Genomic DNA, 16684 nt, shown 5'->3' on the forward strand with positions numbered 1-16684 from the left:
GTATGTGCCCTTGGGCAGATGGTATAATTTGATAGGCTTTTTTGCCACCTGCTTTCATTATATCATTTTAATAGATTACAACAAACAGCGAGAAAATACAGAACCTCTTTCTACAGCTGTGTTTACCACCTTGTGTCTCGTCTAAAGAGAAGAATTTCTTAAACAAGCAGCCACAGCCTGAGATAAACGGTTCCCTGTGGTGCCACACAGCAGGATCGGCAGAAGGCACAGTGCCCACCCAGGCCCGCTCCCTCCTGTGCTCTTCCTGAAGAGAATTAAGGTGACAGGAAGGAAAAGTCAATAGCTTTCTGAGTGAAGCTGACACAGCATTAAAGTCACTTTTGAAACTGTGGGCAGAATAGGCACGCTGACTGGAGCCAGGTTCGGCACGGTGCGTACATCGTTGCACGGGCCACCCACATCCCGTACTGGGGTGCACAATTCCAGCCTCACCTTTTCCACTTCTGGTCTGACTTCATGCTGGTGTGTGTTCCGGAGGCTGGCTCCACGTGGGCGTGGTAGGTGTGGTTCTGCAGTTCTGCCTTCAGCCTGGCCCAGCCCCAGATGCTGTGAGCATTTGGGGACTCAACTGACCTATGGAAGATCTCTATCTTCCTATCTCCCTTTGCCTTTAAAATAAAATTAAAAAAAAATTATGAACAGATACACAACTTGAAGCCAGAATTGAATTTCAGTAATATTTCAACTTACGTAGCCTGTGGCCAATTAAGTAGAATTTTACTTTTTCAACATTAGGCTTTTAGATTTATTCTAGTTGATTATATCAACACACCAGGCTCATGCATAGTGCATTTTAGCAAAGCGAAATCAACATATACGTTTCTGTAATGTATTGATGGGTCTATAACTGTATGAACCCATTGGTTGGTGTGTGTTGTCCTAGCCCCCTTTACACTTTCCTGATGAAAGCATTTCAATGGTTACATCATTTTGGTCGCTATTGCAGGTTTTATTTATTTATTTATTTTTATTGTGAAGTCAGATATACAGAGAGGAAGAGCTTGTGTCTGATGGTTCACTCCCCAAGTGATCGCAACAGCTGGAGCTGAGCCAATCCAAAGCCAGGGGCCAAGAACTTCTTCCGGGTCTCACATGCGGGTGCAGGGTCCCAAGGCTTTGGGCCATCCTTGACTGACTGCTTTCCCAGGCCTCAAGCAGGGAGCTGGATGGGAACTGGGACCCCTGGGATTAGAACTGGCGCCCATATGGGATCCCGGTGCATTCATGGCGAGGACTTTAGCCGCTAGGCCACTGCGCTGGGCCCAGCTACTGCATATTTTTAAGGGACCTCAGTATGTGTCTGCATGCATCACTGTTCACTTAACATGGATTTTACGCATGTCTGGAATTTTTCTTACAAGTTTTTGGAATTCTTGGGGTGGTGGAGGAGAAAGAGCATTCTTAGGAACCGCTAAATTTCAGCTACCATAGATTATGTGTGGATGCAGGCATTGGATTAAACAAAGCAGTTGAGCTAGGAACATGCTGGCAGAGGGGCTGCGTTCCTCCATGTACAAGTGCAGGCTGGGGGCCTGTGCCTCTGTTGCCTGCTTTGTTGGTTGAGTGTCCTCCTGCCCCTAGGGGCTTGTGTTTTATGGCATGTCCACACCTGGTGTTTAAGAGTTTCAGACACTTCCAGGGTCATGTTATAGAGTCACTCTGTTAGGTCTCTGGCAGTTAATCCATGTAGTAAACTTGGAGAGGGTGGGACAACTTGGTCGCAGTAAGAAAAATGCAGGAGCCAATGAGATTGGCTTTGCTATGGCAAGAAGGTTGCTAATAGAGTTGCTTCTGAAGTCTGCCAGTTAGGCGTTATACTGCAGGAGAAAAAAAGCCAATAATTAAGATTGCTGGCAGGTTTTTTTTGAAGGTTTATTTTTATTTTTATTGGAAAGGTGGATATACAGAGAGGAGAGACAGAGAGGAAGATCCATCTGATGGTTCACTTCCCAAGTGACCACAACGGCTGGTGCTGCGCCGATCTGAAGCCAGGAGCCAAGAGCTCTTGCAGGTCTCCCAGGAGGGTGCAGGGACCAGGGAAGTGGGGCCAACGCAATTAGAACTGGCGCCCATATGGTATCCTGGCTTGTGTAAGGCGAGGACTTTAACCACTACGCTATCGCTATCACGTCAGGCCCAGTTTTTTTTTTTCTAACATGTAAGTGCAATGGAAGGGATTACAAGAGAAATAGGCAGAAGAAGAAAAAGTGAAAGGTAGCAGCCCAGGCATCCTGCTCTCCAGTCGGAATGACCACAGGGGCAACATTTTAGGAACAGCACTTGTCCACCGCGGGATTAACTTCCGGGATGTGTCTCTGAGAGAAGTCAAGTTGAGCGGGGTAGCAGGTGTTAACGTCGTTCCCTTCCCCGTGGTTTTCTTTTGCTGAGGTCATTCAAATCCACACGGGCCCTTAGCAGAAGGAGTCTCTCCGTGTTCCTGTGGCCCTGCTTGGCTGCAGCTTCTCCACGGTCTTGTGGGGAACATTTGAAATGTCTTCTGCAAATTTTATAGACCTTTAAATGGTTTTCCCCAAAGGGACTGCGTGTGTAATTCAGCCCTGGCTTTCACAGTAGTCTTGAGAAGTAGCTATGTCAGGCTGTTGCGGGTGGTCCTTAAAACCTTCCTGTATTTGCCTTCCGCTTAACTTGACTTGCTTATGTTCCATGGTGGCACTCCTCCCCCCGCCTTTACTGATGGCCTTGAGCAGTGCTGCAGCCTCTGCTGCTGGAGTCAAGTGCCTGGCCTTCGAAGGTCATTGTAAAACGCCTGGTGTGTGCTCTGTGCACCCCAGACTCGGCGGAGAGCTGCAGCCTCACTGCAGGACTGCTGTGTGCCCAGGCCTGGCTGAGCCTTCTTTCCGTCCTGCTGCCCTCTCTCTTACAGGGGCACCAGAGTGAGCCATGGGGCTCACCTGTTTGCCGTCAGCCCTCGTCCCTGTGGGCCAGGGTGCTCCAAGAAGGGGAGCTCTCACAGGTCCTGAGGCGGGAGTGGCCTCCTCTCCTGCCTCCCCAGGACAGAGTCCTGACAGGAGGCCTGACGGCTGGCTCTGCAGACTTTTTTTCACTGTTTGGAAATGTGTCTCTGCTTTTAAATGTATTCACTGAGTAAAAGGTACTACTACACATCAAACCACTGAGCTCCAAAGAAGTCACTTTAATAATATCATACATTTACTTAGCCTTTTAAACTAGGACATTTTTTACTAATTTATTTTTAAAATTGTATTTGCAACAAAGGGAGCTAAAGGAAGGATCGCCTATATACGTGTTCACGTCCTAAATGCCAGGGCTGCGGCATGCTGAAGCCAGGAGTCTGGGACTCAGGCCGGGTCTCCGTTGCACATGGTAGGGACCCAGGGACTTGAACCGTCACCTGCTCTCAAGGTGTGTGTTCGCAGGAAGCAGGCACTCTGACTGGGATGCAGGTGGTCCAAGCAATGTCTTAACCGCTGCATTCAATGCCTGTCCCTTGACTTTGTTAACTTCTGAACACTCTCATATAACAATTCTATACTCACCTTCACACTGTAGTTGAAAGGTAAGTAAGGCAGAAAGAAACCTGATTTCCTAACTCCCTGTTTGAAATCCTTGCTATTGAAAAGTCATTCAAATTGCCCATCTTCAAAACGTTGATTGTATCCACATGCACAGAGAGAAATATGTAATTCTATCTATCAGATGGTCATAAATAGATATAAATGAACTTGATCTTTAACTATTAAAAAAAACACATTGGGTCCAGCGCGATAACCTAGTGGCTAAAGTCCTCACCTTGTATGTACCGGGATCCTGTATGAGTGCTGGTTCTAATCCCGGTAGCCCCACTTCCCACTCAGCTCCCTGCTTGTGGCCTGGGAAATAAGCTGAGAATGGCCCAAAGCCTTGGGACCTTGCACCTGGGTGGCAGAGCAGGAAGAGGCTCCTGGCTCCTGGCTTCAGAACGGCTCAGCTTCAGCTTTTGCAGCCACTTGGGGAGTGAATCAACAGTCGGAAGATCTTCCTCTCTGTCTCTCTTCCTCTCTGTAGATCTGAATTTCCAATAAAAATAAAATAAATCTTTAGAGGAAAAAAACCATGTTAGAGATGTTTCTTACGCTGCGACTGACCCTATACTAGATCAGCACAGCAAGCTAATCCTCTGCCCTAGGCTCTGGCATTCCAGATGGATACCAGTTCAAATCCTGGCTGCTCCATTTCAGATCTAGCTCCCTGTGTAAGTCCTGGGAAGGCAGCAGAGGTTGGCCCAAGTCCTTGGGACCCTGCCCCCACGTGGGAGGCCCAGAAGAGGCTCCTGGTCTTAGACGCTGGCCATATCGGTCATTTGGGGAGTGAATCAGCAGATGGAAGAGCTTTTTCTCTGTTTTTCCTTTTCTCTGTAAAATCTGATTTTCAAAGAAGAATAAGTATATCTTTTTTTTTTTTTTTTAATAAGTGACCCTCTACTAAGCACTTTCGTGTGTGCTGATTGACTTGGTCTTTGTGCTGGGCTGTGTGGAGGGAGCATGCAGCGGGGAGGCTGCTGACATGCTGTATGGGCAGGCTTTGCAACCAGAAAGCAGATGCCCTGTGGGGGAGAAAGCAGAGAGTTGAGGCTTCAGATAGTCTAAGAACATTTCTCCTTTCCCCAAATTATTATTAGGCCTAAAGGCACGTGCAAGAAATTGTGCCTTTCGGGCCCGGCGGCGTGGCCTAGCAGCTAAAGTCCTCGCCTTGAACGCCCTGGGATCCCATATGGGCGCCGGTTCTAATCCCGGCAGCTCCACTTCCCATCCAGCTCCCTGCTTGTGGCCTGGGAAAGCAGTGGAGGACGGCCCAGTGCATTGGGACCCTGCACCCGCATGGGAGACCTGGAAGAGGTTCCAGGTTCCCGGCTTCGGATTGGCGCAGCATTGGCCCGTTGCGGCTCACTTGGGGAGTGAATCATCGGACGGAAGATCTTCCTCTCTGTCTCTCCTCCTCTGTGTATATCTGGCTGTAATAAAATGAATAAATCTTTAAAAAAAAAAAAAAGAAATTGCGCCTTTCAGTCTGTTGCTTATACCAACTACTTCATCTCCTTATGGAGTCTCCAGTGTTGGATACTGGCACCACATCTTAGGAAACTGAATTGAGAGTTGCATCTTTAGCATTGGCACAGATAAACTTCAGGGGGAATTGTGCGGCAGGAATGCTTCCGTTCACACTTGAAATAAGTGTCCGTGAGTGATGGGTGTGTGGGACAAGCTGACATCCACATAGAACTGAGGTGGGGCCTGTGGTTCGGACTGGCAGTGGAGGTGCTCTGTCCAAGCCGTGGCTCTGGCTCCTCAGCCCGGCTTTCCACTCATGCACCTGCTCACGCAGGCAGAGGCTGCGGGAGCTGGCTTCCTGCCATCCGTGCGGGAGGCTTGGATGGATCTGCCAGCTCCCAGCGTCAGCCCGGCAGAGCCCAGCTAAGATGGACTCTTGGGATCAAAGCTCTCTCTCTGTATGTCTTTTTTTTCCCCCTCATCTTTGAATACCCTCCCACACGCCATTTCTGTAAAGAATAGAACAGAACCCTGGAATATATTCTGTAAACACACACACACACACACACACACACACACAAACCAATCAACCAAACAAACCAACCCCAAAAGACTGAACAGAGATTCTTTTTTATTATTATTATTTTTTATTTTTGATGCTGATTACATGGTTGACTAGGATGGGAAAAATTGAGGGTTAGGGAAAAATGGGTGAAATAATTGTTTCCAAATTCTCTGTTTCTTCTTGTCTCTGGGGGAAGGGGAGAGATAAAGGGGGAAGCCACACCCGGCCTCCAAACGCCCCAGTGCCCAGGGATGGGGACCCGCTACCCAATATCAACCCAGGGTCCCACGGTAGTGCATGCTCTGAGGGTTCTGACCAAGTGGCTTGCATAGTTCTGAAATGCTGTCCATTTTGCCAATCCAGGGGTGAGGCAACCCTCCCAATGTCCATTGACTGATGTAGTCAGTTTCAAGTCTCCATTCAGCCAGATATTTGTTGTCCTTGTTTGCTGGGGTGGTTGTCCAGTTTGCTCTGTTCTCCTTCCTCTGCTGTGGTACCAGCTGAGCTGTCATATTCTCCAGGTGCATCAGGGGCTGCGTTCACTGCTCTGCCTTTTACCCTCACAGGCAGGTCCAAGGACCAGAGCCAAGGGACGTGAGCCTCACTGGATCCCTTGCCCCCAGGGCTCGTGATCACCCACCTTGCATGTGGGTCTCAGGACCTGGGCCAGGAGACTCAAGCCCCACCAGATCCCCCATCCCTGGGACTCACAAACCTGGAACCCACCTCGCAGGCAGGCCCCCAGTACCTGGGCCAGGTGACTCAAGTCGCACTGGATCCCTCATCCAGGGCTCACGAGCCCAGCACCCACCTTGAGCATATTCTACCCATCTGCCTCCATGCTTTCTGCTTCCTTTACAAACACGTCCAGCTCTCACGTGTCTGTGTATGAACTATCCTGGCAAATTTTTCACATCATTATCTTGTCAAAATAAAAAAAAAAGAACCCCATGGAGTGTATTATCATATATCATATAGTTTGTCATCCATTTTTAAAATTGAAAAGACAGTGCTAATAATTAAAATAAGGAAACAGAAGCAAACTGAAATATCCTGGCCAGGTCTTGACGTTGTGGGGTTTTTCTGTCATCTCCTGAAGTCTTCCAGGAGCCTGGCTTAGGAGCTGTCCCAGTGCCCTGGCTTCAGGCATGTTCGGTTGGCAGGACAGATTTTCCAGATGCCTTAGGGCTGACCTACATGGCTCACACCTGGCAGGTTAGGGCCGGTCGGGGCCACCACGTGTGGTTGTGCAAGTTGGGTACTGTGTGAATGTGTCACCCAGAAGGAGGAATAGCAGCTAAAACCAAGCTGTGTGCCCAGGCGAGGGACTGCATCTTCCCTGAGCATCTGTTTCCTTCACCCAAAGGCACCCCATGGGTCAGGGGTCCGCCGAATGTAACGGAATGCTGCCTGCTAGGATCATGGCTATGTTTTAAAAATATTTACATTCATTTTTATTTATTCGAAAGAGAGGAGGAGGGGTGTGGAGAGAGAGAGCAAGAGTTTTTTTTTTTTTTAAGATTTATTTTATTTTTTTATTGGAAATTCAGACCTACAGAGAGGAGGAGAGACAGAGAGGAACGTTTCTGTCTGTTGATTCACTCCCCAAGCTGCTGCAGTGGGAGGAGTGAGATGATCCGAAGCCAAACGTTGAGAATCTGTGCAGGGTCTCCCAGGCGGGTGCAGGGTCCTAAGGCCGTCCTCTCCTGCTTTCCCCGGCCACAAGCAGGGAGCCGGATGGGAAGTGGAGCTGCCGGGATTAGAACCGGCGCCCATATGGGGTTCTGGCGCGTTCAAGGCAAGGACTTTAGCTGCTAAGGCTATCGCACCGGGCAAGTGTCTTCATATTTTTTAAAGCATTTAATCTGAATCCCTCACATCATAGAAGACTTCAGAGGATTGAAACCTGATGCCTCCAAATTGACAGAAGTATCCAGAAGGTTTTTCCTTTTAGCTCAGACCTTCCCGTGGCTTTGCAAAATGTAGTAGACAGAGAGCCAGATGTCTTTTCTTTTGTGAGATATTTCATGTATACAAAAACAAACAAACAAAGAAAAAGCTCTTTCTTCCTGTCAAGGTTTCTTCCAAGAGAGAAACTTTGAGGACGATGAACTTTCACGGAACCTTTTAGATGTACGCCCTGTCGTTGTAAGAAAAGTCCCACTCTGGTGCGATTAGTGTTGGACCCTGGACCCGAGAATAATGAGTGTTGGAGACACAAATAGCCTTTGAGCATCCTAGTCCTATTCTGGGCTGGAAGACATTCATGAAAGAAATCAACAGCGTTTTCCTAAAAACTCTTTGGATCGAGAAAATTAGATAGGAATGCCAGTTTGTCTTTTTAGTTGCCTGAGCACATCTGTCATAACAGACGTTGCCCTGGATCGTGAAGCCCTTTCCTTCTAGCATTTCTTAATGGTAGTAGAACTTACAATGCCATCATTTCCTTTCATTTTTGACAGTGTTATCCTATCTTTACAGACTTACACTGACAGCATTTCATCTTGACATCAGTAGATCATCTCACCTGACTTTGGCATGGTGCACATCATTGCATTATGATGGAGCTATACAATTACCAGGGAAGTGAATAGGTAATAATGTGATTACTGGAAAAAAAGTTAACATGTGCAGATATAGCATTCTGCATTTGCAAGCATTTTCTAGCTATTAATTAGCCTGCCCAGAGCACCTGGGATCCAGTGACACTTTTTTTTTTTAAATCAAGTAGGATGATGAAAAAGAGTCACATAGATAATATTGCAGGACCAAACTGAGCAGGTTGAACTTTTCTTAATTTCTTTGACTTTGTTTTTAACCTAAGAAAGTTTGGTGTAAAGATTTATAGTAAATAATCACTGTGGTGAAGTGCCCGTCATTTGAGAAACTTCTACCGAACTTGAGATTTCTGTTTTTCGTTCATCCACATGATTATTATGGCGATGAATGTGAATCAGTTATTCTGGGTCCTGTGTAAGTTTTGGTCCATCAACAATCTGCTACCATTTTGAAGGTTCCTGCTTAACCGGATGGAATTGTTCTGACCTGAAAAAATATCACTAGCGTATAAATCACCAATCAGGGATCGGTGTGCCAAAAGATGGTATAGAAACAACTGTAGGCCTACAGAAACGGTGAGAATTGGACGGCTTTGGCATTTCCTTCTTGTCTTTTTTCTAGTATTTCTCACAAAGACCCCCCTTGCCAATGATATCCAAGATATGAGAGATTTGGTGTTGTCCAAAGAGAAGAGCCTGGACTGATTATCTTAACCGGAATTTTCAATTTTGAAATGATGAAATGGGTTGAATTCCAATTTCACATCTTCATAAGGACATGTTCATTTATCCCGTAAACACCTGAACTCACCATTAATGCTCCCAACCTTGCCCTCTCCAGTGAGTCCTACAGATTGCCCATCTTGCCAATCCAGCTCATCTTGTGTATGTGATATAGATCTAAGGAGTCTGGCCAACTTGTATCATTTGCCTTGGTCCCCTGCCAGAGGGTGGAATAGAGATGGGGCTTGAGAGAGTTCAAGCTGAGTGGAAGTGAAGGGGATGGGACTGTGAGGAGGAGATCTGCCTAGAGTAAGCCCAGTGCTCCGTTGCCCTGGGGCCCTGCCCAGCAATCCTGCCCAGTGATCCTGCATCAATGGTCTGTCCTGCAGCAGTGCTGGCTGGGAACTCCCCAGACTTGCTTTCTTCCTGGATGACCTCACACTGTATTTCTTGGGCTCCCTTTGCACTCAGGTGGGGCCACGTGACCAAGTGCTGGCTCTGGAATGTGGCAAAGTGATCATGGCATAATCCCTTGCAGCCTAATGACCCTTATAGGGTCACTGCAGCCCCCATCCTGACTTCCAAATCTGGTGGAGAATGCTGCGGTCCCCAGGCAAGGGTTCTTAAGGTTTTTCAGAAATATTTATTTATGTATTTGAAAGGCAAAGTGATAGGGAAGAAGAAGGAGGAGGAGGAGAAGAGAGATCTTCCATTCACTGGTTGAGTTTCCAAATGCCTGAAGCAGCAGGGGTGGGCCAGACTGCAGCCAGACGGAGGCTGCGACTCCGTCTCGATCTCCCACATGAGTGACCGGGACCGAGGACCTGGGCCTTCCTCTGCTGCTTTCCCAGGGCCATCATGCAGAGCTGGAATGGAAACAGAGCAGCTGAGACTAAGTGGACACTGATACAGGCTGCAGGTGTCCCACTGGCAGGTAAACTCACAGTGCTACAATACACACCCTGCAACCATGTGGGAGACTTGGGAGAAGCTCCTGGCTGCTGGCTTTGGATCAGCTCAGCTCTGGCTGTTGTGGCCATTTGGAAAGTGAACCAGCAAATGAAGATCTTTCTGTCTCTCCTTGTCTTTATAAATCTGGTTTTCCAATAAAAATAAGTAAGTCCTTAAAAATATGGGATTTGTTCAAAAGAAACAAGATTCTGAGCCACGCTGTAGTATGCATGAACCTGGAGTCCACTGTGCTGGGTGGAACAGATGCCGGGCAGGTGTGTGCTGCCGAGGTTAGCTCACTGCCTGGATGCCCCTGTGCCATATCAGGATGCCTTGGTGGGAGTCTCAATCCCAGGGTTCTCCTGTTGTGCACTCAAGGAGGTAGCAGGTGGGAGACCCGGATTGAGTTCCCAGGTGCAGAGCACTTGCAGAGCGAGCCAGCGAATGAGAGGTCTCTGCATGTTCAGATTTTTTTCTCTTTCTCTTAGTTTCTGTCTCCTAAAAAGATAAATCATACAAAGCAATGATAAAAATCTTTAAATATTTTGAAAAATTAGTTGAAATGTAGAGTGATCCAGAGGGAGAGAGAGAGAGATTTTCCAGCTGCTGATTCTCCCTAAATGCTTACAACAGCAGCAAGGCTGGGTCACACTTGCTGGCACTCCATCCAGGTCTCCCACAAGAGTGGCAGCGACTGCAGAACTAGGGTCAGCTGCTGCCTTCCTGGGCACATCAACAGGAAGCTGGATTGGAAGCAGAGTTGCCAGTCTAAGAACCAGGTACTCTGATGTGGCCTAACCCACTGTGCCACAGTATTATCCCCCGACTTTTCAGAAAGACCACGTGTTGCATGACACACTTATATGAGGTACCCAGAACAGCCAGCTGCATGGGAGCAGAAAGCAGAACAGGAATTAATCTACATACAAATGCTTCTGGGTGGGCCTTGTGACTCAGCCACCACTTGGTCCATCTGCCTGCCCGATGATGTCCTGGCTTTTCCACGTCTGGTCCAGCTTCCTGCTGATGTGTACCCTCGGTGAGTGGTTGCAATGATGGTTCAAGTACTTGGGTCTGCAGCCCATGTGAAAGGCTTTGATTGTGTTATAGCCCTTACTGGGCGCGGGGTGGGGAGGGGGCATTTGTGGAGTGAAACCACAGATAGGAAGAGTTTTCTTTTTCTCTCTGCTTCCCTGCCTTTAAAATATATACAAGTATACGAAGAATTGAGTATTTTCATGAGTTGAAACTATTTTAAATACTGTGAAACTGTGAGACACGCCCCGTGTGCCCACATTCCATTCCCGTTGTTTGGGCAGCGTTTGGACTTGGGAGACACCAGGCAAGCTCTCACTTTCCCGTGCTTTCTCTCTGCTCGGCTCTCAGGTGACACTGCCATGGCTCCCACGCTGGGGTATGGGAGCGTCCGGAGGGAGAGCTTTTCCAACAGGAACTCCTGATGAGTCACGGCCCAGAACGCCGCTCCGCCAGGACACGCTGCCTGGACTTTCATTTGCTTTCTCCTCTAGTCCAGGCTTTCCAACTATTACCAACTATTAAATTGGAGTTCAGACTAGAAATTTCCATGTATCTTTACTACCAGCAACAAATTGTTAATTTGAAAAGACATTTTAAAACCAAACAGAAAGTTGTTTTTGTTTTTTGGTTTTTTTTACTCTAAGTTACCGGTGATCAAAAAGTTCTTTGGTCTCATAAAACTTAATGCTGGTATTGTTGTTAAGGGTACGATTTTCTATTGTTACCATGTTTTTGACCTCAAATAGTAATAATCATCTACACTACAAATATGATGGTACTGCACTAATTGGGGAAATGTACCACATTAATTGGGGAAAATGTGTATGGCTTGTAGCAGAGTAAAGGAATCCCCAGCAGTTTTTTGGGGGTTGCTCTGAAGGACTCTATAAATAATTTAATAAATGCCCTAAAATATTACTGACATGAATTTTTTAAATGGATTTATTTCTTTTTATAGGAAAGGCAGATTTACAGAGAGAGGGAGAGACAGGAAGATCTTCCAAGTCTGCCTTCAGATCCAGTTCTTGCACATTCTTGTGGGCCAGGCCTGGTGTTGTCCACTCCCTGCTCAGAGGCTCACAGGTGGGTTCTGCAGCCTAGCTCAGCCAGGCATGGCCCCCAGCCCAGCTTTTGTGTATGCTAATGGGTGGTGGGTATTTAGCCCAGCCCAAGTCTCCCATGTGGGGGAGGTGCCTTGTCCTGACCCAGACATGCCCTCCGAGCTCCCTCCTCTGTATATATCTCCCTCGTCTACCTGTGAGTACAGTGGCCCAATGCATGGAAGACCCTAGAAGTCCTGCTTTCCCTGTCAAACATGACCTTAGCTGTTCCCGGATCCCCTTCCCAGCAATCTGCTCCCGCCTCCCCTGACCTGGGGGCCGGGGTGACGTGTCCTGGTCAGGGATTCCCCACCTTCCCCACATATCTTTCTTCTTCTTTTTCTTCTTCTTCTTCTTCTTTTTTAAATAGGATAGGCAACTATGCTGGCATACTGGTATAGTTAATACAAATTTGGCATTAACCAGACCCATGATTCCCACCAGCTGTTGGGCTGCTCTTCTCCTAGCAGTGTAACATTTGCCCAGGTACAAGGCAACCAACCTAGACAGTTGCCTGCAGGTGGGGTGAAATAGTGTTTTGCGCTGTTCCCATTTTCAGCTTCCTTGGGGAATTGTCATCAGAGATAGAACAGGAGCTGGAATGCTTCTGTTACCCCCAGAAGGCAGGATATGGAAAAGAATCCAGATGCTTAAGAGTCTAGCCTTATAAAATCCTTGCCTTTTCTTTAGGGTGTAGCTAGAGTCCCACCACTATAATTTAAATAGTATCTTTAAGGAGTAGAAAAAAAACCCCACCCAGGAATGTTGGTTAAATACATCTTGGTTAGTATAGAAGAAGGTCTTTAAATCTTTCATAAAGTGATTTATGAAGCATCTATTTGTAACAGTACACACAGTGCTGTTTAAGTCTCTACTGGCTACACAAAACACGCTGTTACAGGATGCTATATGTTCAGACACCACACTATAGCCTAAACATGTAAAATAATTCAAAATGCCTCCAGTGCTGCAGCCGTTCGGACTGTGTAAATACACAAGAAAGTACACTTTAGGCTTCCAGATTATCTGCTGTCTTGAAATCACCTAACGAGACAATGACTCCCAAACTTGGGGGATTCTGCTGGGCAACAAACCTGGGAGACCCAGGGCTGACCAGAGCACCGTGAGTCCATCAGGGACGGAGGAGATTCAGAGTTGCTCCTGTGTCAGGGCAGTATGGCTAGGTGCACCTTTTAAGATGAGACAGGCAACCCTGGGGGAGGAAGTTGCATTCACACAGCAGGCCCACGGCCAGGCGTGTGTCTTACCAGTGTTAAAGGGCAGAGATGGGCTGTGGAGAGTGCTGGTTGGGGAACCCTTGGGCTCAAGGACTGTGGCAGGGATGAAGCCTCCTCTTGCCATGCCACAGCCCATGTCCTGGCGTTTCTGCTTCCCACCCAGCACCTGCTGTTGTATCTGGGAAGGCGATGGAGGGTGGCCCTTGGGCCTCTGCTACCCAGGCAGGAGATCTGGGTGGAACTCCAGCTCCAGGCTTCAGCCTGAGCCAGCCCTGGATGTGAGGTGGTTTAGATTTCTCTCTCTCTCTCATCCCTCACTTCCTCTTTTCCATCGCTCTACCTTTCAGATAAAATAATCTTAAAAAAAAAAACCTTTCTTTTGAACTAACAACTCAGTTTTTTTTTTTCTGTTTTGATACATTTTCTTTTTTTAATTTATTTTTTTTATTAATTACATTGCATTATGTGGCACATTTTTATATGCACTGGGATTCCCCCCGCCCCTCCCCAAACCCTCCCCCCACGGTGGATTCCTCCACCTTGTTGCATTTCCATAGTTCAAATTCAGTTGAGATTCTTTCATTGGAGGTATTTACCAAGCATAAAGTCCAGCATCTTATTGTCCTGGTAAGTTCAATAGTTTCTTGGTGAGACCATCTCTGGTCTGAAGGTAGAGCCAGCAGAGTATCATCCCAAGCAATTAAAAGCCCCAACACAATATTTACAACCAATTACAACATTATGGCATTAATTGGCATGGTATTGATTAACCAATATGTTAATAGGAAAATGCAGGTTCTCAACCACAACTGTGACTTCTTCATAGACATTTCAATTTTGGTTTACATTAAACCATGTTCTATACACCTTAAAATGACTATAGATTGCCATTCAGCTGTCTCATGTCTAGTTTAAATTTAGTATTTAGCAGTTTATAGCATTGAAGCATGATTCCATTGAACCTGGCTGTTTTTCGGGTAGTCTAACTCTATAACTCTGACAAGACATATGACAACAGTTTAGGTGAACAGTTTTAGGAGGGGTGTGCAGAGAAATCTTCAATACCCCAGTGAGGAGTAACTAATCTTTGTGTCCCACCCAGTGAAGTATAAGTGCATCCCCGCTGACCGTTTCCTGTCTGTTTCTAAGCTTTCCTTGTTGTTCTCTATCTATTCTAGTTTGTTTAACAACTCAGTTTTAAACACACTGAATGCTGCTGTACCCCTAACCTTAAGGTGGCCCTCAACAGTGACATCTAGTGGTCACAGTGGCGCCTCATTCTCTCCAAAGACAGTTTTCTGAGTTAAGTGTTTAAGATTGTCTCTCTGTTAGCGGCCACCCGTAAGTGGTCTTTCTGGGTCCCTAGGGAGCTTCAGATTCACATGTTGATGGATCAAGACAAATGGTTAAGTCAGAGTATTTCTCGGACTTGCATAAAAGTCACCTATCGATATAGCCAGAGGAGAATAAAGGGGCTCAAATATTTAAAAGGATACGGTTGGCAGGCCAAAGAGCGGCATGACGGGCAGAGTGCTCCAAGGTGCCCTGCTTTCCGCAGTGCTGTCCAGCGCCCATCGCCCCGGTGCACAGAAGGCCGCCACCAGACCAAGGCCCCCGAAGAGGAACTTGGCTGTGTCCTGCAGCTGGTCCTGCGCCCAGAGCCACACGCATCTGACTGGCTTGTCCTCGCTCCTGGGGGTGGGTACAGCTGGTTTACTCCCTGCTGCTCTTCCACTGCCCTCTCTCTTCCAGCCAACTCAGCTCTTCTTCTTTGCTTGGACCCAGCATACTCACTTCTCTTCTTTCTTCCCACCTCTTCTGTTATTTATTTACTTTCATTTTACTTGAAAGGCAGAGAGAGTGAATTTCCTCTATGGGTTCACTCCCCAAATCCTGGTGACAAACAGGGTTGGATCAGATGAAGCCAGGAGCCAGGAACAATGTCCCAGTCTCCCATGTGGTCTCGCGAGCCTCTGAGGCCACATCTGCTACTTTGCAGGTGCATAAACAGGAAGTTGCATCAGAAGCACCACTAGCCAGGACTCAAACCAGATACTCCTGACTTAGCCACTTCACCAAACACCTGCCTCTCTCCCTTTCCTGCCTGACTAATATTTCTGAGGCCCATCTGAAGTTTGTCTTCTATGAAGTTGTGTTTCCCCCTCCTCAACTCTATGCAGATCTCTCTGGCTCCGAAGGATCACTTGCCCCATTCTTCGTGCCATGCAATGAGCATCAGTTGGCTTTGCCAGGGGCTCCTGCCTCCTGACCCCGTCTCATCTGTGAGTGTTGAATCCCTGTGGAATCGAGCATTGGTCTGTTAGACATCCCTCTTTCAAGCCATTCTTTATCCTTGCCTCAGGTCTCAGAGGAGAAGCTGCACCTCCTCCTGTTGGACTTGGTGGGCGGTAGTTTTCTGTAACTGCTAGTATCACATGCAGCCCGAGAAGCAAAGCAATAAATAAACCTTGCTTCAACTGGAGTGATTGTGAAAATGTATTCTCAGGAGAGCTTCAAGGCGATGTAAACATCGAATGAATTCTTTTACCCATATCAGCTACTAGACAACAGAGCAAAATATTGTAGAATGGCATGGAAGTCTTTCTTCCCATTTGAACAGCTCTGTTTGTGTTCCTTTAGGAAGCTCAGTGGTTGCAGAAATGCTGTTGTCTATCTCCAGTTCAAGTTATGTTGGCAGTGGTTTGGCTGCTCACCGTGTGCCAAGTTCACCATAGTGTACTACCATATGGATTAGCTGAGGAACACTGAGTGTCAAATTAAAATTCCCAATTTCTATTGTGTTTTTAAGTAAAAGGAGCCTCTGTGCTAGAATTTGGGTAAATAATATTTAAGATTCGATTACACATCCACTAAGCATGGGCAAAGTTAATGCCATATTGGTGAAGGGTCCACTGAAGGATTGGGGTCGCTGCTGGGCACTATGTTTTGAAAGACACAGATAAATTAGAGAGAGTTCAGAGGGGAAAAACACAAATGATCAAAGGTTTGGAAAATCAGCCCTGTGAAGAAAGGTTAAGAGAAGCAGCCTGGTGCCACTGGAGAAGAGGGCTGGAATGAAGCGTAATCGCATCTCCAAAACACGTAGAAGGAGGAACGGGACCAGTTACATTCATTAGTCACCAAGGACGGTACTGGGTGTGATGGACCTTACGCTGCAGCCAGGGAAGATGAAAACACAGATTAAACATTATGAAAACCTTCATATCAAGGATAGGCTTAATGCTACTTCTGAGTTACGGATAAAGACACCAGTCCTGCTGTGATGGGAGAGGGCAAATGACCACAGAAAACCTTGACAACTCAGTCCTTCTTGTAGGGGGCAAAAAGGAGCAGCAAATGTTGAAGCTACCTTTAAAGTCTGTATCGTAGCCACCCTTCCAGCCCAAAGCCATGAGATGTGTGTACACACATACATAAAGATGCATACACACACACATACACACATCACCAATGAAGAGAA

This window comes from Ochotona princeps, chromosome 20 (assembly GCF_030435755.1).
Source record: "Ochotona princeps isolate mOchPri1 chromosome 20, mOchPri1.hap1, whole genome shotgun sequence".
Classification (NCBI taxonomy): Eukaryota; Metazoa; Chordata; class Mammalia; order Lagomorpha; family Ochotonidae; genus Ochotona; species Ochotona princeps.